This window comes from Falco rusticolus, chromosome 10 (assembly GCF_015220075.1).
Source record: "Falco rusticolus isolate bFalRus1 chromosome 10, bFalRus1.pri, whole genome shotgun sequence".
Classification (NCBI taxonomy): Eukaryota; Metazoa; Chordata; class Aves; order Falconiformes; family Falconidae; genus Falco; species Falco rusticolus.
Genome location: NC_051196.1, coordinates 32782793 through 32807271, shown reverse-complemented (window position 1 = coordinate 32807271; position 24479 = coordinate 32782793).

The window sequence follows — 24479 nt, the reverse complement described above, 5'->3', positions numbered from 1 at the left end:
GTCTCTATGTGGTGCTCAGGAACTGCAGTCAGCATCACGAGCGGCTTTTGAAAAGCCTGTACTTTTGTTCTGGTGATGCTCAGCTTTATGCCGGAGGAAGACACGCCCAAGTTTCCTTCCCATGGCCAACACTTCCCAGATCCCAGCCTTGAGGTTTCCAGCTGGACCTATTGGACAATATTCAAAATGGGATTAAAGTGTTGCAGCAGACCCTCAGCTATAAAATGTGATCCAAGCGGAATCTACACATCTGAAACAGCAGAAATACTGCAGATGGTGGGCCAGATGTGCCCTTATTTTCAGCTGAGGATCACGTTGGATTCCGCCACCACCTTCTCAAGTGGTTTGGCTCTGCCAGTCACAGGAAGGATCCTACAGAGTCGCTGCCTACAAGCCTGAAGAGCCCCAAAGACTGGAGAGGATTTGGTGCTACTGAAAGGGCAGGTGAATTCACACTCCAGCTGTTCATAAGGTTTCCAGTCCTGCTGCACCACCTGCTCACTAACCCTGAAGGTCCCCAGAGTGTCTGGAGAGGTCAGCACAGAGGCAGTGGAGAAGACATCCCAGCAGAGAAGACCTTTCTATTTCTTCCCTCAAGAAGTGACTCAAGAAAAGTTTTCAGCATACATCCCCCCCCCCCCCCAAAAAAAAAAGCCCTTTAAGCTTACACATGATAATAACATTTCCTACATTTTCAATTAGCTCAAATAATCTTGCTAAAAGCTATTAATACTCCACGTTTAGCTGCAAGCACATGTGCACCTGCGTGTGCAAGAAGACAAGCTACCGCTGGTGGAGTGAGAGCATCAGTGAAAAATGAACCGCCTGAAATTAACTTTAAGCGTCCAAGTGATTAAACCATTGTGCTGTGATTGTGTATGATACTCCCTTTCTTCAGCAATTAAGGCTGTATTGATCAGATACCATGAGGAAAGGGACCGGCAGAGCGATGCTCATTCAGGCTGCCGTAATTAAGAGTGATCATCTATTGTTCCCATAGCCCAGCCCCATCAGGCTCTTGCCTCTTGCCTACCATTCCCCTCGCTGGCCTTCACTCCCCCGTGGCAGCCACACAAACACATGGAGCGAGCATCTGCTTGGAGTAAAAACCAGAGCAGGAGCTGGCTGAAGTTGCTCTGTAGCAGGTGAGGATGAAATCCCCATCTTCCCACAGCCATTCGGCCTCAAGAGAAGCAGCTTCTGCTATTTATTAGCAAGAAGGGGAAAAAATGGGAAAAGGAAGGGAGCAGGAGAGAATGCAGCCCATAGCGCCTGAAAGCAAGTTTCAGCCCCCACCATGGGGCTACCAGAGTTCACCAAGATTTTTGGGAAATGGCCCGTCTGCACCAGTATGGGTCATTCCAGCAAGAACAAACACCTCCCCAAAGAGATTGTCCTGCTCCCAAAATGAATCACGTTTTTTGGTTTAGGTTTCTCCCCTCTGCCAGCCATGTACTCAACCCTGTCTTCTGCCCTTAGACACAGTTTGAAATTGGCTGCTTATTTATATCTTACCTAGCAATTCTGTCTTTTATAGCTTCTGCTGAACCTTTGCTAACTGGTAGTGTGACCAAACCCTTGCTTTGCCTTTCTTTGCTTCATGGTGTTCGGCTCCAGCCTGTGAAAGCTGACATGGAGCAGCAGCATTTAACATCTCATCCTACAGACTGTATGCTCATGATTTCTGTGACAGTGGTCCTTGGGCATTTAAACTCCTGTGGTAAAGGATACTTCCTTGCTTAATTATTCTAGTTCCCAGTATATCACTTCTCAGTGTCCTGACGGCACTTACTGTGAGCCCCAGAAGAAGAATGCATGCCCATCAAAGCGTGTAACTGTTGGCTTGGGGAAGGATTTGGGTCATTTCCTCATGAAGAGGAATGCAGCACCTGAAAAGATACTTCCCCAGAAAGCCAGGGCATGTGGGACTGAGCCATATCACTCAAAGTGATGCAGTGATTTGTGATTTGCCCACAAGACCTTGCAAAACCAATGTGATAATCACTGATATTTTCCTTCACCTCGGTGGATTGCTATCAGACTTGAAACAAGCAGAAATTATTTGACATACCCAGGTGACATCTGCCACAGCCACGAACCAAACCAAGCTAACCTAATTTTTAGCTTGGTGCTTTAATCCCAAGAGTGTCTTCCCAGTTGTTATGTGGAACCCATAAGTATGACTGCAGCTTTCTCATTTTCAGTATCTGTCCCACTCATCGAGCTAAAAGTACAGGCTGGCAAGTAGGGATGGCACATGTGTCTGATCATGCAGTCCACACTCACATAGTACCTTCCTTACATAAAAATAAATCAAGGACACAGTCCTGCACTCTCAACCTAGTCAGCCTCTATTCATTTTAAATATATGTCTCACTACTTTACCCACAGTTCCTGTTCTAGTAGATGAGATGTGCCCTTGCCATTGTTTTTCCAGTTATCTCAGTTCTGGACCTCATGAAGATATTTCTCACCTCTGCGTCAGCCAGTGTCCTCTGCTGAAAATAAGTCTCCTTTCTCCCTTTCAGTGAAGAGAGTTTGCATTTCCTTCTGCTTGACAAAATCCACGCCCTTGATAACTAGCGTGTCCAGGTGCTGCTGTTCCAAACGCTGGCACTGTGCAATTTTGTTTTGCACTGCCCCTGGACCAATCCTGTTTCCTTGAGTACTTTGAACAGCACGAGCTGCTGCAGGATGAGAGATGGAGATCTCTGCTTTGCTCCTTTTCTTCCTCTCTCACAAGCTCAGTGTTACTCAACAGCTCATGCCCAGGCAGAGCAAAGGGTTAAGCACGGAGATCTGGAAGAGGCTGTGCTGTCCTGACACAGTGCTGCCCTTTTGCCTCTTCCTCACACATACACACTGTTCGCATAGCCTGCATTCCTCTCCAGTTAACACCATTAAGCTTTGACCTGAACTAGAGATAGAGCTAAATATGCATGCACCTGTCCTCTTATAATGACCTGCTATTATCATTTTCCACCCCTCTTTTTTGATTGATGGATATTATATACATAGTGACCCTCAGGATTTTCCCCCCCCCCCCTTCTTTTTGTTAGGCTTTGCTAAAGCAACCTGCAAATTAATTTAATATCCTCTTTTGGTTGGAAGCTATGAAACGAGGGCTCGAGGCTGATGATGCGTAAACCATTTGTGGCATGTATTTAATCTCCGGACAATGGATAGAGATGTTAGTGCATGCTACACTAAGTTCTATTTACGCTGGCTATTAAGTGCAGTCAAGCTGAAGGCAATCGGAGCACATTACAGGGCCTAATGGGAGAGGATGCTACACAACAGTACATTAAAGACTGAAAATGAATTAAGAAGGAAGCATGGTAGAGAAAGCAGACAAGGAAAGGGTTCTGTATACAGATAACTCTTATTGACAGCACAAATATTCATGTACTCTGAGTCCCCAAATCCAATTTCGGTATTGGATACCACTCTAGAGGGAACGTTTTGAACTCCATTTTCATGTAGATACAAAGTGACTTGCAGCCAGCCTGCCCCCTCCCACCTCCATCTCGGTGGCTTGCATAACCTGATGCTGGGAAACGCGTCCCCCTTAGTACCTTGCAAAGCCAAGCCAGATCACTCTTGACCACCTAAATCAGGCTCAACTTTCTTGGCCTGCATCCTGAAATGCATCCAGGAGGTATGAATGTACCACCCTGCTGCACTCCTGGTCCTTTGCACTCTCTTGGCACTTCTTGCCCTGGCTGTTGCACAGCGGAGGAAATTCCACCCCGCTGGGGGGGTTCCCAATGGGAGAAGCATCCAAGTTGGGAACACTCTATCTTTGCTTCTGACTGTTTTTCCCCCCCCCGCTATTAACTCGGTGGGAAGAATTTAGAGCTGACAAAACACTGGCCTGCTGTCTTTTCAAAACCAAGACAGACATTGCTTTACCTTATCCACCACCACCCCCCGCCGCCTGATTTTATGAGTTTACTTTTATGCGTAAAAAATCTGTGAAGAGACTGACTCACCATGACTTCCTGAGTAAGGTGGTTTCATATTTATTGTTGAAAGAAAAGTCCAGTTGGTAACTAAAAGCTTGCACATGAGAAAGAGAGAAGCAGCAACCAACCTACTTAAGCCATATGCTCGCACCTACCAGCTCCGCTCATTATTTCAGCAAGGCTCCTCCGAGGTCAAGCTCCGATTATCACCGTTCCTGGGGGGTGAGATTTACACTAAAAGCACAGATTGCAGACACATACCTGCCCCACTCCCTGCTTCCTCAGCGGAGGGGAATAAACAGTGCCCTGAAAGTATCTACCCTCTGTATTGTTAGCATTTATTTTAGGACTACTACTTTAACTCAAGGCTTCCCTGCCTGTGCTGCCAAGACCTCCACTGACAGCAAATGGACCCTGTGGCTGTGCCTCCAACACCTGGTCAGGAGAATCCCACCCCTGTGTCCTGAAGACCAGACCAAGGAGTGTGTCCTGCTTCCCACGCAACTCTTAAAGACCAGACTTGCCTCTTAGATGATGAGCTCCTTGCTACTCTAGGCAGGGGCTTCCCCACCAACTTGATTGCGACACAGAATGTCTTTCAAGAATCAGAAACCTTATTTATACCCAGCATACATACTAAGAGTGGAGGCAGACCCAGCAAAGAACCAGGCGCTCTCTGGCATCCCAAAAGCCTAAACCTATACTTGGGCAAGACAAGAGAGCTTTCCTTCAGAACAGGATTGTGCTAACGAACACTTTTTATTTCTTTAGGGAACCCAGAGCTTTATCATCTTCTCCTCCCACTTCTTGCGGCACTAGTGTAGAGTAAGAGCATAAAGGAATTACTTTTTCACATAGCCAGTTTATTCTAAAAGCATGTCTGGCAATAAAAGGAGATAATATTAGAATCATTTAGTAACCATCATGTTTTGGCAGCAAAGGAGAGCTTTGGGTCTCTTAAAATGCTAGCATAGTAAAAAATCAATTAGTTACTAACATAAACAGAAATATACTGAAACCAATACCTGAGCATAAAATACTACATATACAGGAATTTAAACTAGTTTTTTCAAGTAAGGCATTGACTAACCACTGAACTCATCTGGTTTTAAGGAGCAAACTTGTAATTAAGCTCTGCAGAAAAAGGAGTGCATTGGTTTTCAAGCTAACCTCCCAAGTCCAAAACAAATTATTTTCACATGGTACTTGGATAGACTGAAGGGAAGAAGTAGGAAAAACAGTGTCGTTTCATGGAGGTCTTCTTCTCCTTGGCTTTTGCAAGCAGTGAGACATTTTCTCCTCTCAAGGACATTCTTGTTGATGTGCAGATAAGTGTTCTTTCTGTTTTCTAGAGCAAAAAATCTTGTGGAACAAATACATCATTTACATTTTCTATGAATGCCCCTTAATTATTTTTTTTAGAATTATTTCCCTTGGGAAAACAGCCTTGTTTATAGGGATTTGAGACCTCCTCATATTTCTGCAACAAGTTCCTTCGGTCCCTGTCATTCCAATTTACAGCCTACTGTGACACTGAGTCAGTCTGAATTAACTCCGGGCTGTTTGTAGCAGGCAGACAGCTACCACGTGCACCACTGTCCATCACAATTTTGTCACTGCCCCCCTGCACCATTCCCATACCCACAGCCCAGCACATGCAGGAGCTGTCTCACATCTACAGACTTCCAACAATGCCCTGAGTTACACAGCGTGATGATACCCAGGTCACAAACACAAAATGTCTTCACATGGGGCCTCGGTGCATCTTCTCCCCTGTTGGGTGTTGAATATGATACTCTACTTAGGTGCCATGAGCTGCAGAACAGTTCAAAACCAAGCTGGCCCGAAGCTAGTTTGAGATCCTTCCTACTTCTGAAAACATCTTGAGAGGAGGAAGAGTAAGGGACAGCAGCGAGCAAGTGTTTCCTTCTAACTATAAATCTAGCCACAGCTTGCTTTTTCACTTTCTTCTTGAGAGTCATTTCATCCCCACCAAAAGACTAACCTGAGCCAGCACAAGAAAGAACAGACAGGGGAAGGAAACTCTCCTAGACCTCAGAACCTCTGTCCAGAAGAGTAAGGGTTGGCTGGACAACACGCTGGGAAAAACTTCACAGCCTTGGAGGGAAGGAAGGTGTAAGAGAGGTGTAGGAGAGGCGCGTCAAGCAGCAAAGCAGCATCACACACAGTCAGCAAGAAACATTTCTCAAATATGCACAGGACCTCCTCTGCTGGGGTCAACAGGAATAATTGCCACTGTGACCAGAGAGGAAGGTGCCTGTACGCACTTGGCACTCCACATTGCTCGCTGGTAAACCAGGAACGCTGCTCTGAGGCCACCTGTATAGACCTATGACTAATGCAAGGCAGACAGTACTTTGCACTTTGCTTTCTCACTGAGTTTTACGGAGCTTAACAAGTTCTCCACAGCTCAGTGAGTGCTTAAAAGGTTCAAAGTTTCTTGTTGTTTATAAGACGAATGTCTGTGGTTTATCACCAATGCAATAAACCTGCTGAAAATAATAGTCATAATCTGTGCATCTAACCCAACAGAAATGTCACAGTCCAATGCAGCACCGTTCCCAGCCAAGATACAACAGTCATCTACAGATAATTAAACTCTCTGTGAAAGCAAGTACACAAATCAGAACCCATAACCCTTTGTCAGGAGTTAAAAAAGTCTCTTAGCAACCTGGCAGCCTGAAGGACTTTGAAAATAGCCCCGTGAATACTTGCTTGCTGGGATCCAGCCTCATCTGGAAGCCCTAACCACCATCACCTTGGCAAATACACCTCTCTGGGCACCCTGCACATCCTCAGGTGATGGTTAAACCACTCCTTGGTGCTACATGAGGCAAGGGACCAGAGTCTCCTGGATTCACTATTGGCATCGTAACACCATCAATTCGAACGTACCACTCTAGAAGGATAAATACGTTTTTGCTTTTAAAAAAATCTACTTTTCAAAGCTGTCGCTGCCTCTGATCCACTGACACATTCCAGGGAACGTGCCATTGCTCACAAACATTGGAACATCCCCTTCTCTTGCATGCAGTCAGAGAAATCTGCAGAGTGTGTGGAGGGAAGGGGCAGGACAAGTGAACTCAAAGACAGTAAAACCTTCCATTGAAGCCGTAGATGAAAGACAGCAGGACGGGAAGGCGATACATTCAGCAAAGCACACCGGCACTCGGCTTTGTCAAGATATTTTCCTGCTGCTGCCGATGAGCAGAACTGGCATGTTCTCCCAGGCCGACATGATGCAAAGTAGAAGAAACACAAAAATTGTTATATAGGATCAACTTAAGAGAGCAAACAACTGAAGTCTGAAATCCCTGATTTTGTGTTCCACATCACAGGCTCACATGCCTGTTGCCCAGGATTTACACTTTGGGATACTTAGCAAAGAGTAGAAAATCCACAACTCCCATACAAGTTACAGAATACTTCTCCTTTTCAAGATAATCCACCTTTTTAGTTTGTCCTGATGACTTTGTGTTGTTTGCATAGATCATAGATACTGTGTATTCCCCTGATAACCTTGGGAGAGGGGTAAATAGAGGCGCTGAGGGTAGGAAAAGCACTTTGTTCTGATACAAGAGGTTGATAGGAGGGCACAAGGGAGAGCATTTGGAGTAGGGCTATCAAGAGAGGTAAGAGCCTGAGTTTCACAGGGAAAAAACTTTGGTTCAACAAGATTGTTAGAGAAGTAAGGCATATTTTTGCATGAGCTGGCTTATCAGGAGTTATAGCTATGTATTTATTTAGCTGACTTAAAAACATTTTAAAAATCCATGCAAGGTTTTTGGATTCTGAGACATCGCTGGCAGTACAACAAAAGCACAGAGGCATTAAAATACTCCATTAAACAGGAAACTGCTCAGCTCTCCACTGAAAACCTCTTCCTCACCTCATTTTGCACATTCTTTTGCCCTCTTCATCATGCTGGAAATTGAATTTTTAGGCTTTCTCAAAGTGGCCACAGCAGATAGTTTTGCCAAATCCAACTGTCAGGAGAAAGGCAGACCAAGGCTCTTGCAGCCCCACAGCATCCCTGCCTGCTGCAGCTGACACCCTGCAGTCCATGGTAAGCCTTGCTGCTGCAAAGTGAGTATTTTTACTTTTCTATTTCCCCCAAGGAGTTTCTAAGTAACAACCATTGCCTTGTAGCCTGTACGTCAAACAATTAGCTCAGCCATATCCATTTACCAAATTGTAGCTTTCGCCTTTTATGTTTTAAATATTATATATATATATATATATATATATATATTGCAATCCAAAATTATTGACATAATTATGCCTTCAATATTTTGGCTTCATAAAAGTTTTTTGGGGAAAGCACCTTAAAAGAATTCTCTATATCCCTTAAAGTCTCTTGTCCTTCTCAGTGCTCTTTCCTCAGAATTAATAACTTTATTCCGTAATTTTTTTTATTTCAAAAAGGTATAAAATCTCTGACTATCCGTCTCAGCACTCCTGTAGTTCTTAGCAGCCCATAACACCACCAGCTTCTCCAAGGGTCATTTTTACAAGGTTTTTCCTAGCTTTGTACTTAAACTAGTAAAATGAGGAGCTGGTTCACTGTGAACCCATTTTCTTCAATTTCCTTTTATATTTTACAACATCGTTGATATTTCAAAAAACAGCCCTTTGCCTCTCCTTCCCTTAGCATTGTGTTTCATTAACCAGCAGTGCATGATCTGAGGAGAGAATCAATAACCAAAAACTTTTCCTCACCTCTCACTGAGCATCAGGCCATAACACCCCTCGGAAAAGATGTTATCGGTGATGTTGCAGGTCCTTCGTTACCTTTCATTGCAGCCCCTTGAATATACACACATTCTCTTCACCTACAAATCCCCAACAGCCCCTGCAATTAATACCTAATTAACGAACAAAAGCAGAGATGCAAGGTGGAACAGCACAAAACCATTCACAGCCCACAAAAGGGAGCAATTACCTCCTGCCAGCTAAGGACAGTAAGAAAAATACTTTGTTGTTGAATGAAGCCGTGTTGCCAAGATTGGATGTGTTTAAAATATAAAATAAACAATGCTGCAGCTCAACTGCAAGATGTGGGCTTTGATTCAGAAATTGCTTATGGTAGGCTAGAGGATGGACCAGAGGGTCCTTATAATCCCCTTCTGGCAACAGGGCCTATGAATCCACTGTTCTTCCAACAGCTTTTAAAACAGATTATTTATGTCTTTTCATGTAAGCCATGAAGTAACTCCCACAAGAGATAAGGCAGACTTCACCACCGAATGAGCTAAAAACCGCACAAATTGGCTTCCCCCAGCAAACTTAACACTTGTACAAGGCTAACAAATTAGCAGCAGCATCTGTGGAGGGGAAAAAAATATCTGTGGTGTTCCCAACTTGAGCGGAGATGTGCTCGAGTTCAGGCAGAGGTTAGCTAGCGAGGGGCTGGTTAGCTGGAGCCGCAGAGGTTAGCTAGCGAGGGGTTAGTTAGCTGGAGCCACGGAGGTTAGCTAGCAAGGGGTTGGTTAGCTGGGGCTGCAGAGGTTAGCTAGCGAGGGGTTGGTTAGCTGGAGCGGTGAGCCCTGTGCATGTGTGCACGCCCGCGGGGTGAAGGGGTGCCTGTGCCCATCACCAGGGACCAGAGGAGGTGGCTCTGCAGCAGAACTGCCTGTGCCCTCCCGCTCCCTCTCCTGTGGGGCGAGCAGTGGCAAAATGTCCCTATCCATCTCATTATCTCTTCTTGTCCCATGTTCTCTGAGTCTGACCTGCTTTTCCTAGCTGGTGCAGCTGGCCTCAGAGCCTTTAGTCTGTTTCTCCTCTCATCCCACCCTCTGTGACCCCAGAAAAAACCCGGGGTTTGCATGTGCAAGGGGGAAAGAGCATCGGTCCTGTTTCATGCTTGGCAAGGCAAGGACGGACCCTCTCTGATGGGAGTGCTGCAAGGGGGTGAAGAACATGGTCAACCCCTCCTGCTCTCCAGCTGGAAATGACACATTAATTATATTTAAGGTTAAGAATTCTTTCCGTGTCTAGAGCCACGCAGCTGTCAGGCAAGGAACATCACTCTTTCTAACAGAAAGGATAATTCCATGAAAAATCTACTTTGTTCTCAGGTCTGAGTCTTCTTTACATGTGTTTGCTTCTGTTGGTGCTGGTACCAAACCAGGACCTGGCAGCTCCCCGGTGGTGCCCACTCCCCAGCCCCGGCTGTCGTACCCTTCCCTGCACACCACAGCAGATTAAACTCTGTTATTCCTATTAGCGTGTTTCTCACTTGAGTATCCAGCACCGTGCCTGGGGGTTTAACTTCCAGGTATCAGATCAGCAGCTGAAGATGTGTTTGGAGAGGAACAGACGTCAGCGGAGCAGCAAGAGCTGTCCCACCCGCCGGCCCCTCGGGCGCTCCTGGGGGGGCGCGCAGCACCCACCTGCCGGGCACGCGGGTTATTTTTTCAGACACCATGATGCAATGCTGCAGTTTCCTAAATCCTACATGCCGAAGCCAGTTACAATCCCATTGTAGCCGATGCACGCACAGTTCCCAAGTCCTGCACGGGCTAGCCAGTAAATCAGGCCTGTAAAAGTATTTTTGGCCCCCTGCCCAGTATGTGTACTTCTTAATCCCTAATTCCAATTATGTAAACAAGGCATGACATAACGGGTGTGCCATGGAAATATGCTCTATAAAGTTGATTACCACGCTTCATCCTATTAGAATAGCAGTCACTGTAAAACTATAGATAAGGCTAAAGCAATTTATTCGTGTTTCTGAAGGAGATGGGCACGTTTCGGCTTTTCAGAGCATGATCAGACTTGACAGGCGGACTCTAGAGCCACTTTGTAGCTCTTACAACAACCCATTTCAACCTGTCCTGGCCAGAAATTTTTAAACCGGTATCTCAAAAGGTCACATTGACCATGGCCTTTGCTCAAGTATGCAAAAGCGAGCGTATAAAGCATTGGATGGCTGGGGTGACCTCTTTGGCCAGATGTCGTTTCAGCTCCTGCTCTCTCCCGACTGCAAAAGGCAGCTCCCAGGGCTCTCGCAGCAGGCAGGGAGCTCGGAGGCGCTAGGGAAGGAAGAGCTGTAGCCTTATCCCCCAGCAGCCAAGCTGGCTGTCGGAGAGGATTTTGTGCCAGGATGATGGGAGGCAGCTGTGCTCCCCCCCCGCCAGCCTGCAGCCTCCGCCAGCCTGGCCCAGCTCACAGCTCCTACCTGCGCCGTATGGGTCAGGCCTGAAATTACCTGCTCGGGGTCACCCACAGCATCTGCCACAAAGCTGGGGCTTGGGCACAGATCGCTTGGGTCCCATCCCTGTGCTCATTCTCCCTCCTGAAGGGTAAAGACTCAGGTCAAGACCTTCCTGCAACCCCACAACTCACAGACAGGGCTTACCCTGGGGGCTGCCTCCCACCCGAGCTCCTTCATTAAAGGTTTCCTTGAAGAGGTTTTGAGCATGACACAGATCCCGCAGTCTGCAAATTTGAGCCAAACCCTGCTATACCCGCAGGTGGAAAACCCTTTCCCTGGAGAAAGCGTGGATTCACCCTCCGTCCCTCCTACTTCCCATGGCACTGCAGCTCCCAGGGGAACCGGGCACCCAGCGCGGACCCCAGCTGCAGGGAGCTGTGCTGGCTGGCAGGCAGAAGCCAGAGCTGCTTTCCAGAGTGGTTTCCTTCCCTGCTTCATGGTCAGGGGCCAGACTTCCCCAAAAAGATGTGAAACCTTGAATCTGCCGCAGGTTTGCAGCAAGCAGAAAAACTTTGCAGCTTCAGATTTCACACACAAGCCAGCTCTGAGGAAAACAGCTAGCGTAATCGAAGGCATTCGGAATTGATATAATTAACACAAATCGAGGGTATAATATATATCAACTTTTGCATGAGTTCAAAAGCTCTTTTTAAAGGCATAGGAGCCAAGGAATTTTTCCATTATCTCCAAAAGAGCTAGATAAAGTCTTTTGCTTGTAGAATTAAGCCTGTAGCAGCTGGTAGGGTTACTGAACCAGTGACAGCAAGCCTTGTTCTGCGCTATAACGACATCTCTCTCATCGGAAAAGAAACATTAACGTGCATTCACGTCGGCATTTCTTTATAACCTGGTTCTTTAGGACACCACCACCCCCCATCTCCCCTCCCTCTCCCTCTGTCACCTCTTGAAAAGGTTTTTGAGGCTGGAACTGTACTTGAATTTAGTGTAATTGGAAGGAAATGTAAGACCCAAATCTTGGTTCTCATTGGCATGGAGACACTTGCGTACAATCACGGTATGCAAAGCAGCAGAAGTCTGAATTCATAATTGGACGTTCCAAAATGTAATTATGAAAGATGAAATGCTCCTTTCAATGAGAAGGCTGTAAATAGAATAATTAATTTTGTGTTTGCTTGAACAATTCTGTATTATGGACCTTACACTGGAACTGAAATTAATTAAGTGCACCAGGATTTATGGAGGAGGTGAAGAGAGAGGGAAAAAAAAGAATTAATCTGAAGTAAAAGATAGATGACTTTGTGAGTGTAATGATGCGTTAGTCTGGGGTATTCTTTAACAAATTTAGCAGGCATGTTCTGGGTACAAACAGCACTCACTGACAGAATTATCTCAACTAATGCAGCTGCTGGACTCTGAGCAAATTGAGATTGCAGATGAGTACTTTAGATTTAGAGCTATTAACCCTCCACGTGCTGGAAACTGTGTTTCTGCTGGCTCGGTGGGAAGGAGGGCTGCTTGCCCTGTGCGGGGGTCTGCGGGATGGGGCTGTGCAGCAGCTCCCTGCACTTGTATGCAGCGGTGCATGCAGGCACACGCGTGTCCCATGCTCGGCGCAGTGGCTGAGCGCGATGCAGCTCCAGTCCCTGCCCAAAGCCTGCTGACATGGCCCGGCTGCCCTGGAGGAAAAGCAGAGAGGCAGAGCGCTCGCAAGAAGGGAAAGGAAATGAGAAGAAAGCAGAGTTCAGGGTAACATTTCTGTGCAGCCTCAGAGAAAGAAGGGATGGTGGCTGTTGCCAGTTGAGATTTTTAAAGCAAACGAAGCCAAAGTGAGCGCTCCAAAGAATAACTCTAAACCAAACAGCTTAGTTGTGAGGAGCCATTCCTGAGCTATTTCATATGAAAATCCAGAGTTAATCCTTTTTTCTGCAGAGATGAGGCTATAAAAACTCAGGTGTAAAAATCTCTTCCGATGCTTCATTCAAGACGAAAGCATTTTCCAGTCCTGAATGAATTAGGGATTTCAGATTTACCAGCCTGGCAGAGACCCCTGAGACACCTGGGGCAGTGAGTGCTTCCAGCATCCGGAACAGTCACTCAGAAGACATTTCCAGTCCCATAAACATTATGCCTTACTGGTATAATTTTGAATAAAATAATGTAATTCGCTATAGATCCATGAATAATCAATGCGATACTTCCCCTGCTAAGAGCCATTCAGAAGCAGCACTTTCTGAAGCGTTGGCTCAGGCCATGCAGTGTGGCTGCGTGGTGCGGGGACACTGGTGTTCAGCACGTCATGTCTCTGGAGTGTCAGCTTTCCCTGTCCAAAAGCCGGCCGCTGAGAGACACCCAGCAGCTGGAACCAACCCCCTGTGAATTTTTTGAGACCCCAGGAAGCGACTGATTAGGATGTGCTGGTGCGGTGCGGCTCTGGAACAGAGGGAGAAGTCACAAGTATTGAAGAGCGGTTCCCTTATCTCTGATTTATCACTGCTCCTCCTCTGCTGCCATTTTTTTTGCTAGGGAAAAACTTTCTCAGGTCCAATTTTATTCTGTAGGGGGATTAGGGCAGTGTAGGACCCTGACCTCTTTGTGTTTCATGGGTATCTGTTCCAAGAGATTGATGGTCCAATTAAGCACAAATTGTACCACAGTTCATCAAAGTTCAGCACGACAAACTTCTCCTAAGTCACTTCTCCACGCAGAACCCTGGTGGAAAGTTGTGCTTTGTGAAGTCACTGAGATGTGAAAGGTGTGAAATTTTGCCCAGAGCAGCTGTGGATGCCCCATCCCTGGAAGTGCTCGAGGCCAGGTTGGATGGGGCTGTGAGCAACCTGCTCTAGTGGAAGGTGTCCCTGCCCATGGCCAGGAGTTGGAACTCGATAATCTTTAGGCCCCTTCCATCCCAAACCATTCTATGATTCTATGAAATCCATAGGTCTATAGCCCTCATCAGACCTGATGAGTCTCACAGCCAGGGCACATGGCAGGTTGTGAGGCTGAAACATACCCCTGTTCTTGTCAGGTCGAGCTGTTCCCAAGCCTCAGTGTTACCTCCAGGCTGGAGGAGACTCCACAGCGGTGTGATAGCTTTGTCCCAAAACCTGAAGCACCAGAGTGTGGAAATAACAGCCTCTTTCCCTATGGAAGAAAGAGCTGGGATAGCACAGTACCGCTTGCTGCTACACAAAAAACTTGCTCAGACACCGTTCTTAAGAGTCATAAGCTGCCTGGATGATGGTTATCCAACAACATGCATTGATCTCTGGGTAGCAGGGTGCACTCGGGTACAATGCCTATTTGCTTACTGATATTTATTTTCATTTTCCACAATAAAATGCTAAATATGAACTATGGTTACTCTGCCTTAAACTGCAACAAGAGCTGCGTTTTCCACTTGCTTGGTTATAGCTCTTTAAGTGATACATTATATTGTTTGCCAGAATACTTCTACAAAGTCTTTGCTTCATTTAACTTGTAGAACAATTCAGCCAGATTGGTCCATAAAAGGTGTACTTAAAATCAGGATTACCCTGGGACTCAAAAGTGCTGGGTGCTAAAATGCAGTCTCTCATTTCCCATGGCCTTCCGAGCATTTGAACATATTTATACCTTCTGCATTGCAGCAAACTTAATCAGGACAGGCTTGCTAACATCTGTGCATTCCATTCAGTTCTGGAGTTGTCTCAATCTCTTCTGAAACCTGATTCCGGCTGTCAAAACGCATAGCTCTGTGCTGGGTATTATTCGGACATTTAGACATCTGTCATCAGGAAGTGTGATAGATGGTTTTATTAACCCACAAAGGCAAAGACTGTGACAGCGAAGAACTCTTACGCAGGGAGAAAGTATTCTGCAAACCTTACAAGTGTGCTCAGTGCTTTTCCCAGCCTGTGGCTGCAGCAGGGGCTGAACACTTGGAAGTGGAAGATGTGTTACACATTAGCTCAAGCTGGATGTATCCCCCCTGCTAGCTTTGACCGAAACAAGTACAAGTAGCATAGGTGACACGGCATCGCTGACAGCAGAAGAGACTTTTCATGACGAACTGATCTCCAGTAACACAAACCCCTGCAAGTAGTTATTGTAGCAAACTGTAGCTAGAAATGAAAACTGTGCTTTACAAAGAGGTTGAAGGAAAATGGAAATCCGTTTTAATAACAGTCATCACAACGATTTCATTTAAATTGTTCAGGAAATAAACACAAATTCACCAACTAGTCCCCACAGCTGTTTTTTTATTTCTCAAATTCTTTCTGCTTCCAACATCCCATCCAGCAGTCACCTGCAGGCAGGACTTTGCACCAACAAATGCTCAAGGCAAAACCTAGAGCCAAACTGGAATTTTGGGATGCTTAGTCTGGGGGTTTGTTTTGCATCCATATGTAGTTTCAGCCTGAATAGGGACAATCATTTCTGTCTCACAACCTTCCAAAAAATAGTCAAATGAAATTAATCCTTGCTGGCTTTCCATTTCCTGTGATTCTAGGATTCCTGTGCTGAGGCTCCCAGAGAATTAAGACCAGATACGGACAGAGGAACACATCCCTACTATTTCTTTTTCAAAAAGCCTGTTACTACAACAGCCAGTGGCTCACAGCCGGTCAGGGACATGGCTCCTGTGGTCACAAATGGAAAAATCTAGAGAACACAGTCCCTGGGATGAGATCCTGTATGGAGCTGGGCAGAAGGACCCGAGCAGCCTGTCTGGAAAGTCCCCATGCAGACGAGGAGGTGGTGCTTGCATGGTTAGCGCAGAATTTGGACCAGTATGGTTTAACATACACCTTTCCAACAGATTTCCTTTATGATCCAGAGAAAAACTTCTGAGCTGAGCCTTCTGAAGGATCTGAGTGCTCGGTTAGTCTCGGTGACCTCGCTGCAGGTTTCACTAGCCGTGTGACTCGGTTGAGTTGCATTCCGAGAGCCATGGGGCTGGTGTCTGAGGTCCAGGTAGTCTCAATTTCGCCCTTCCTTACTGTCCACCTGCTTTAAACTGAATTTTTTAAATTTTTTTTGTGAACAACATGGGTCCCCCCTGCATTCCCTCTGAGCCTGCATTTCAGCTGAGCCCCCGCAAACATGCCAGCATACACATTTATTACCTGTAAGTGCAGGCCCATATATATATAGATATGTAAGTATATAGAGATGCATACTGTGATGCTGGTAGACTTTATCTTTCTAAGGGCACTAGAAAGATTAATAAGATAAAATCAGTTGTTTCTTTTTAGTTATAAAGGGGAGTGATTGCACTTAGTCTTTGTCTTCACCATTTGGGAAAAGCTGAATTTGAAGCTTTAGATTTGTAGGTTTTGGCTTGTTATATATATTGCAAACATTTCAGCAGAATCCATGTTGTGAAGTCCCATGACACTACTGCAGGCTGTGAGAGATGGATATGTAGTGATTTCCTTTAAGCCCTAATTTCTGGAAACAAATGACTGTCTAGAAACCTCAGCTTTCAATATGAAAAGAGAGAAAAAGAGGTTGGTAAAATTTCTGTTCATGGGAAACATGAAAATGTGATTTAAATGGAGGTCTTGCAAACTTGACTGGATTAAAAAGTTTATATGGAGCAATGAACAAGCAAACTCATAAAAAAGTCTTGAGCTGATTTTTATCCACTTGCTTTGACAACGATGCCGAGCGTTACCTGCAAAAAATAAAACATTTTATCTCATGCAGAAATACAAAGGCTTTTTATCAGAAAAACCCTGTCAATAAAAGCAGAGAGAGGCAAATCTCCCTAATCACTGTAGCAGGATAATTCGAACTAATAACATAACCTGCAGTTTTGCAGTTTTATACTATTAGAAGGAATGAAAAAAACTTCACCAATCCCCCTGACACTGATTCATCAAATAAATTAACTGTGTTCATCAGTTAACTCTCACTGGTCAAATAGGGTTAAAATTCTTGGATCTAATTCGCATTGCTAATTTCTCAAAGGGGAAAAAAAAGCACACTGGGATAGCAGGAGCCAAATACACTATTTTGCCATAACTGACTGAACCTTGGGGGCTGGTGTTTTATTCTTGTAATATTTCTTTTAATAAAAAAGTGCCTGATTAAAATACCCTTTTAGAAAACATTAATTCAAGAGCTAAAAAAAAAATTCAAATGAACTCAAATAGATTTTCTCTGGTACGTTAGCATTGCATTTAGGATAATGGATAGGGAGAAGGATGGATTCTGTAGGTATAAATCAATAGGCGAGGGGGGTTGATGAAACTGCAACCTGTGAGAGTGAAGCCCTAGTGGTTTGTGATATCATCAGGAGCCCGAGATTAATTCGCTTGACAGTCCAGTCTCCTGCATTCATTATTTTAACAACATGCACACAGGACCCAGGGACACGTGTTAACCAGCCAGCTAACACAGATTGCTCAGAGCCCCTACCAGCACCCAGTTTAAAGCAAAAACCCCAGTGACTTGTCGGTAGGATATGTGGATAGATTATCCTTTTCATTGTTCTGAGACAACTGGTAAAGTGGGGGCGATGGAGAGGTGGGAATATAACTGGTAGTTTGGGATTAGCCACGCTGCTGGTCACACTGGCCACTCTCACCCCACACAGGGACCTGGTTCTGCTGCTCCAGCAAGGCTCAGTGCTACCTGCATGAAGAGGCGTTAATGATTTCATTAGGATTTCAAGGGGAATGTGATCGGTGGCAGCATGGATAAATGAACAACACTGCTCCCAGCCTGCTTTTTCGATGGTTTCTGCCTTTGATTTTTCTCAGGCTGAAAGTAACTTTCTAGAGAAGAAACTTTTTACTTTGCAAAAGCAAAAAGAATTAATATAAGGCAACCAGGTGCTGGAAATGCCAAATAACCTTATCTACTCTCCACTTTCTTGTGCAGGTATCTCACTGCTCATTTTTCGTGCAGGCTCATGACCAAACCCTGCTTACCTCATGATCTAAGGGCCTCTGAGACCTGTGAAAGGGCCATTGATTTTAACGGCTATTGGATCAGATCCTCCTCCTTAGGTATAGCCCCATTAATTTCATACAGCCTGTTTATGTGAGTAAATTGGCCCCAGTTTGGCCCCAGGTCTGTGACTTTCCCAGCCCTGGGAAAAGGCAGAAATCCCTGTCATGTTCTGCTGTATGGTCTATCCCGTCCAGCTGGAGTTAAGTGTACCTCATTACTCAGGGAAATTTGGATTTGGACAATTCTTCACTGATAAACAACATATTGCCGTAATTAGCGAGTGTGGACTGGGAATCCTGGAAATGGAGTCTGTCCAATCTGTCAATTTAGGAACATATTGTTTAATTTACACAGTGCAGCGCATTGTGCAACCTGAGAAGGCTCCCTCGCCCGTCCCAAGCAGGGCTTTCTGCTGCCTCCAAATCGTGCAAACAGCTATCAAGTTCAGACAATAATTTTGACACTCTCCTTTTTCCTCTTGGCCTCCGTGTCTAGGTTGAAAGTGAACATGCACGGCTGAAAGAGGCCATGCATGGTTCCCGTGCAACCACAGCCAAGTCGTTTTTCACAGCTAAGCCCTGAGGTTCCCCATTTTCCAGCAAGAAAGTTGACCAGGAGGGGAGACTTTGTGCAAGGAGCATTGTGAGAGGGAACAGTACGGCCCGAATGATTAAGTACCAGATTCACCACGCAAGACCCTGTGCTGGTGTACCCGTGCACTGAGGATCCTGCCCTGCAGGGTGAGAGAAGCCCGCCAGCCTGGACTACAGCGTGGAGTCCAAGACCACCATCCAAAACCTGCCTCACAGAGTGCTGTTGGTTTTATTTGCAAATTACCTCCAGAGCCATGAAAAGGCTAACAGAAATGCACAGCGTGGTTGTTTTGATGCAAGTGTACAGTATTAGATTTCTACCCTGACCAACCAGCCTCACGGAGCATCACGTTTTGCCTCCCATTCTCCAGGCCAGATTCTTCTTCAGCTACCAGACTTCCCTCTCATCATCCTGCTTGTGTTCTAATCAAAGCAAACCACTCTAACTTTTAAATGAAACTAATTTTCATATTGTCCACATATACATACAGTTAAGAAATTACAGTGACAGTGATAAAAAATGTTAATTTTTCTTTCCAGATGCTTGTAAAACAGCCTTAACATATGTCCGCTGTTTAATTAACAGAGCGGCAGCATGGTGGAGAGAAGCCAAACTAATAATTTAAAGAAGCATTCTCCCTCGCTTGATTTGAATCCCAAAACACATCCATCATGTGCATTTCTGAAACTGAAAAAGATTTAATTTTCTGAACTTTCAGCAAACATCATAAAACAAGTCAAAGAGAAACCTGGAGTCAGGAGTGATCGCCTTTGAAAGAGTTCAGCTTCAGAACTTGTACAAGAAATTCATTTCATTAAGTGACTAAATACTCTAGAACTTTTTTTTTTTTTTAATTAGCTTTTATTGTCATCTCAAGCTGGGTGGCCAAAAGGTGTCATTCTGCTGCTCAGGTTCTAGTCCTGAGCTGCCTCCTTGCTCAGATTGATGAGGATGTAATTCCTTCCTACAGAGCCAAGATGCAACTAGTCATCTCTCACACACTCCCAGACCCTTTTCCTGTAATATTCATGCACTGCAAAACTTCTGGAGTCTCTGTCTTTACCCCCCAGGAGGTACAGACATGCTGCCACCCCATCTTATAGGTGTGGGACTGAGACAGTTTAAATTGCATGTTCAGCACACGCATTTTAGCTGACTCCACTTTTGAAATCCAGTTGTCCACATGTCCCTCAACCCAAGCTCTGGAGGGGAAGAGATGAGGATGCTGAGGACTTTGGTGCAAGCGGGGGCAGATGAAGTGAGGAGACACCAGCCCAGCACACGGCTGATATCCCAGGCTCTGCTCTTCCAAGTGCAGCACCAAGAGTTGGAGCCTGAGCTGGAGCCAGGCTGGCTGCTATGCTGGGTACAGAGCAAGTGCTGGTCTCTGAGCTCACACATGCAACGTTTCCCTCCTGTCACGGTCCACTCAGTGGACTCGTGATGGTTTGTTTACTATGATCTCGAAGCGCAAAAATCAAGGAGACGACGCCAAGGGGTTATGCTTCAATTAAACAGCACAATTTTATTGTTTGCCCATAAAGCGGCTTGCGATAGGTAAAAAGACAGAAAGTGAAGGAAAAGATAAAGTAAAAAGAAAAAGGAAAGAGGATTATAGCTACCACCACGGGTCCAAGGCGTCCCTGTGGTCCCAGGTCCAGGCAGCGTCCTGCCGGTCCTTCCGATCGTCGTGCTCCTTGGTGGGGGAGATCTCCTAAAATTTGGTTGCTAAAGAGTCCTCTTTTATGCCGAGCAATACATGTTGCTCCTCCTCTGGCCCATGGCTTCTTTTCAGTCCCTGCCTTCTCGAGTAAGATTATCACGCATGTAATGGTTCGTCATAACGACACCAGTTGTTATGCGGCCTTATCGTAGTTGTTCCTTCCAGCGCCGGGTATCAGGGAGCGGCACAGTACTTCTCGTACCATGCAGTTCTCCTTCAGGGTCTTGGCGTCTTGGTGTCCATGAGGAGCACATTCCATCTCCAGGTCTCTGTTAGCAGTGCTGAGACAATATCGTTCTCTTTAGACCAACTCTTACACCTCCGTCCCCTCACATAGACAAGGCCAGAGGGACAAGATGAGCGTAAAACTATCACTTGAAAAACTGGCACAGAGATCATGTCTGTGAAGCCAAAGTGAACTTCGCAGCAGGGGACCTGCCCTGCCTCTGAAATCTCATGGAGACCTTCATCCCCCACCACCCCTTGTGTCCCTGCAGTGACTCTGGGTTATTTAAAGGTGCACAGAGCTCTCCTTACCACAGGCCATGGTTGTCAGCCAGCAACAGCTTGTATGTAGAAGGGATCAAACCCCACATGGAGGTTACTCTGAGATCCATGGGGGAGGAAAAGATGCCACCACAGCCATTAACCACTTCTGGGATAACGACACATTCAGAAAGCCAGCACCACCCACCTCTCACGGTCAGAAATGATGCTTTTGTCCCCCATCCTCTGCAAAGCTAATGACTCCTCCTGAGGGACAAATATGCCTGGGGAAAGGAGGTTGCGTTTTATCAACCTGACGGAGGAGCCTCTGTTCCCAAAGAGACACATGGAGTAAAAGATAAAGCAGCACGGTGCTGACTGAGGGAATACAACTTTTCCTCTGTGAAAAGGAAGAGATTTGTCAGAGGTGATGGTCTGTTTTATTATTGTATTAAATGGAAAAGCACATTAAAAGACTGCTGTTTAATACTAACCAGGAAGAGGAAAGATGGGGACAGAACACTTTCCTTCTACTCCTTTTGTAGGAAACGTTCGGACATAAAGCAACTCAGAAACTAATCTGCTGATAGATGAGACTGTGAGTGTTAATTGACCCTTTGATCTCCCAGATGTTATTTTGAGTCTTGCAGGGAGGGACATTAATGAACCTGAAGGTATTAAATGAATCCTTCACTTGCAGTGGCAGCGTTGGCTCCCAGCAGAGAGCATCCCTTCGGGCTGGCCATGCTCTGGTTGGTCTTCTCGAAGGGAGCAAAGGCATGGAGACAGGGATTACAGCACGCACACAACAAGCAGGACGAGAGCACCCAGCTGTAGTTACCGGGAAGCCTTCATGCTCTACATGGCCAAAGGGAGTTGAAATCTTGGATCAGTGTCACTGCTAATCCTAGCACAGCTGGATCTGTTTATCACCTTTCTCCTTTCAGAGCTCACCAGGAGGGTGGTACCAACAGACCTGGTCATGTCTCCCCAGGTATCGGTCATACTGGTGCAACTCTGCAGCCTTTGGGATGGTCACACCAAGCATTCATTTTGCCTTGTTGTTCTTAATGTGGAACTTCAGGCTGTTTTTTCCAGAGGTCCTTCTCCAAAATTGTGAGACCATTGGGCCACGGGCAAGGTCACCACCTAGCAGCAAGGACTGAGTTGCAGAACCCATGCAACAGCCTGAGCCAGCCTTGTTCATGTCATGGCCCTACATGCTATTAGTGCCATGATCAGACAGAATTTCTCCAAGGCACGCAGAGAGTGGGAGGACCATTTTGGATGAGGTTTCTCCTTAATCTAAAAGCCGGAGATAAACATTTGGGAAAAAATCACGAGCAATGAGTCAGTTAATATAGCAGAGACTTCCTCCAGAAACCTGGCCAGCTCTTTCCATTAAAGAGCTAGTCTTTGGCTAGCTCTCCAAAGGAGGCTCAGTGACTGTGTACATTAAAAATGCTATCACCATTATGGTCTGTTCACTAAAGGTACAAGAGCATGACAAATATATGTAATTTGCAAATTGGCTGGTCTTTTGCAATAATTTAGAGACACTAGTTAGAGGCAATAGAAATCTAACAATTACTGATGTTTAAGGTTTGCATTGTTGCTCTGTGAATATTTCATGCATAAATGAACTTCTCCTGGACCAACCGCTGTTTCTGATGAGGCGCTCTGAGGCTTTATTGCCAAATACACAGCAGGGCTCCCCCAATGAGCCACATAACGGATGATGCATCACCTTCGCAGCTTAAATAATGCAGGGTATCTGCATTTTATAGAGTGATGGTACACTTTATTTACATATCAAGTGAGTGGCCATACTGAATATGAAGAAATATGTGAAGGAAAGGACATGCCACCTTTAATATTTCATATTAGCAAGCACCCTGCAGGAAAAGCCTAGGCAGATAGAGATGTGAGCTAAACCGCCTGATTTCTGTGTATGCATGTGTCTCTCTGAGAAAATGTTTTGCAAAATTGATGAAATATATCCCCTTCCCCATTCTTGCAAACTTCTTCAGCACTATTGGAAACAAAAGGCATAATCTGCCAATCGGAGATGAACTTTCCAAATGTCATTTGTTTGAGAAAAGAATCAAGACCATTCTTAAAATCTCATCCTGTTCCTTCCTGGGGCTGCTGGGAGATGTAGTCTTGCTCTCTATCACTGCAAAGGGAGACACAGGGGATTTCTGCTTGTAGGGGGCCACCCACAAAACCTCATCATCCTGCTAGGACTTCAAGGAGGCCCAGACCCCACAGAAAGAGCATCATCCAAAATGCAGGACTGTTGCAACAACTGATGATTCCTCCTCTGTGAACCAGCCTGGGTTGATAGAGGGGAAAACAATCCATAAAAGCAAAAGCTAGCTCTTCCCTATGAAAAATGGGGCTTGGACATCATTGTCCATGTGGGACTGGATCTCAGGGTATGGATCTTCTTTCTGGAGTGGGTTATCCAAGCATCCAGACTTGACCCACTCATAAAATCCTCCTTCCTCATCCTTGAAAGCCCTTCAGATCTCAACCCAGCATGGCCATGTTCAGCAAACTGGTCCAAGCACACAGCTGTTGTTCTGTCATTATTGTCCCCCCGGTAGCTAACACGGGTGTGAAATTGTTTAAAGCAACAATCTACTCCCTCCACGGAAAGAATGACCCAGCCAAGCACAGGCATCGATTCACCACCTGCTTTTTTGCAGGACTGGTGGGGCTGTGCCTGCCAGCAGCACACCACAGCCCCCTCCCCTGTCCAGCGTCTGTGTGAGAGCATGCAGCGTCTCCCTCGCGTTATGCCTCATTCAAAGAACTGATGTGTACCAGTCCTTTTTTGTACAAACCTATTAAAATTCCAATGCAAATGACCGGATTCACAATCTGAGCTTCATTGAGAAACACAGTTTCCTGCTTTGCCCAGTAATGAAATTATTGGTTGTGCAGATGCTCCATTTCTAAGCTAATTCAATCTCTGACCAGTTTTTTTAAGACTGTATGTGTGAGGGCAAGAGTGTGCGGATGTGCAGGTTTGTGTGTGCGTGCACACAGACAAACACATCTGCACAGCATGTTTCTCAGCGCACAGATCTGTAGTCTATTTAGTTAGATAGCCAATTATAATTATAAATGCAATGGGAATACAAGCAGTATATTCTATAGACACGATTAAAAATAAACTGGGAAAGCTAAAAGCAGCTTAGTTGCCAGAAACTAATACACTACAGGGGCAAGTTGTGGAAATGCCTGATTATTCTCTTTTGCTCACTCCATCCCTGGGGGATCTTCTTGAACTGTTACTTTAACTGCTCAACTTGCCTTTTCCACTGTGATAGTCAGCAGATGAAGCCCTTCACATTTAAGTGTAATAGTGCCAGAGAGACCAACTGCTCCTAAGAGTTACGACCTATAAATGTCGCTTCTGTGTCAGAATGAGAATGTGCCACTGAAGATGCTGAAGTCTGCAGAGGGTTTGCTTGACAATTCATGCAGGCCATTAAACTTACTCCTCCCCTCGTTCCCCCAGCATTGTGTATGCTGGGATTTCTTGCTTGCTTTCACAGCTTTCTGA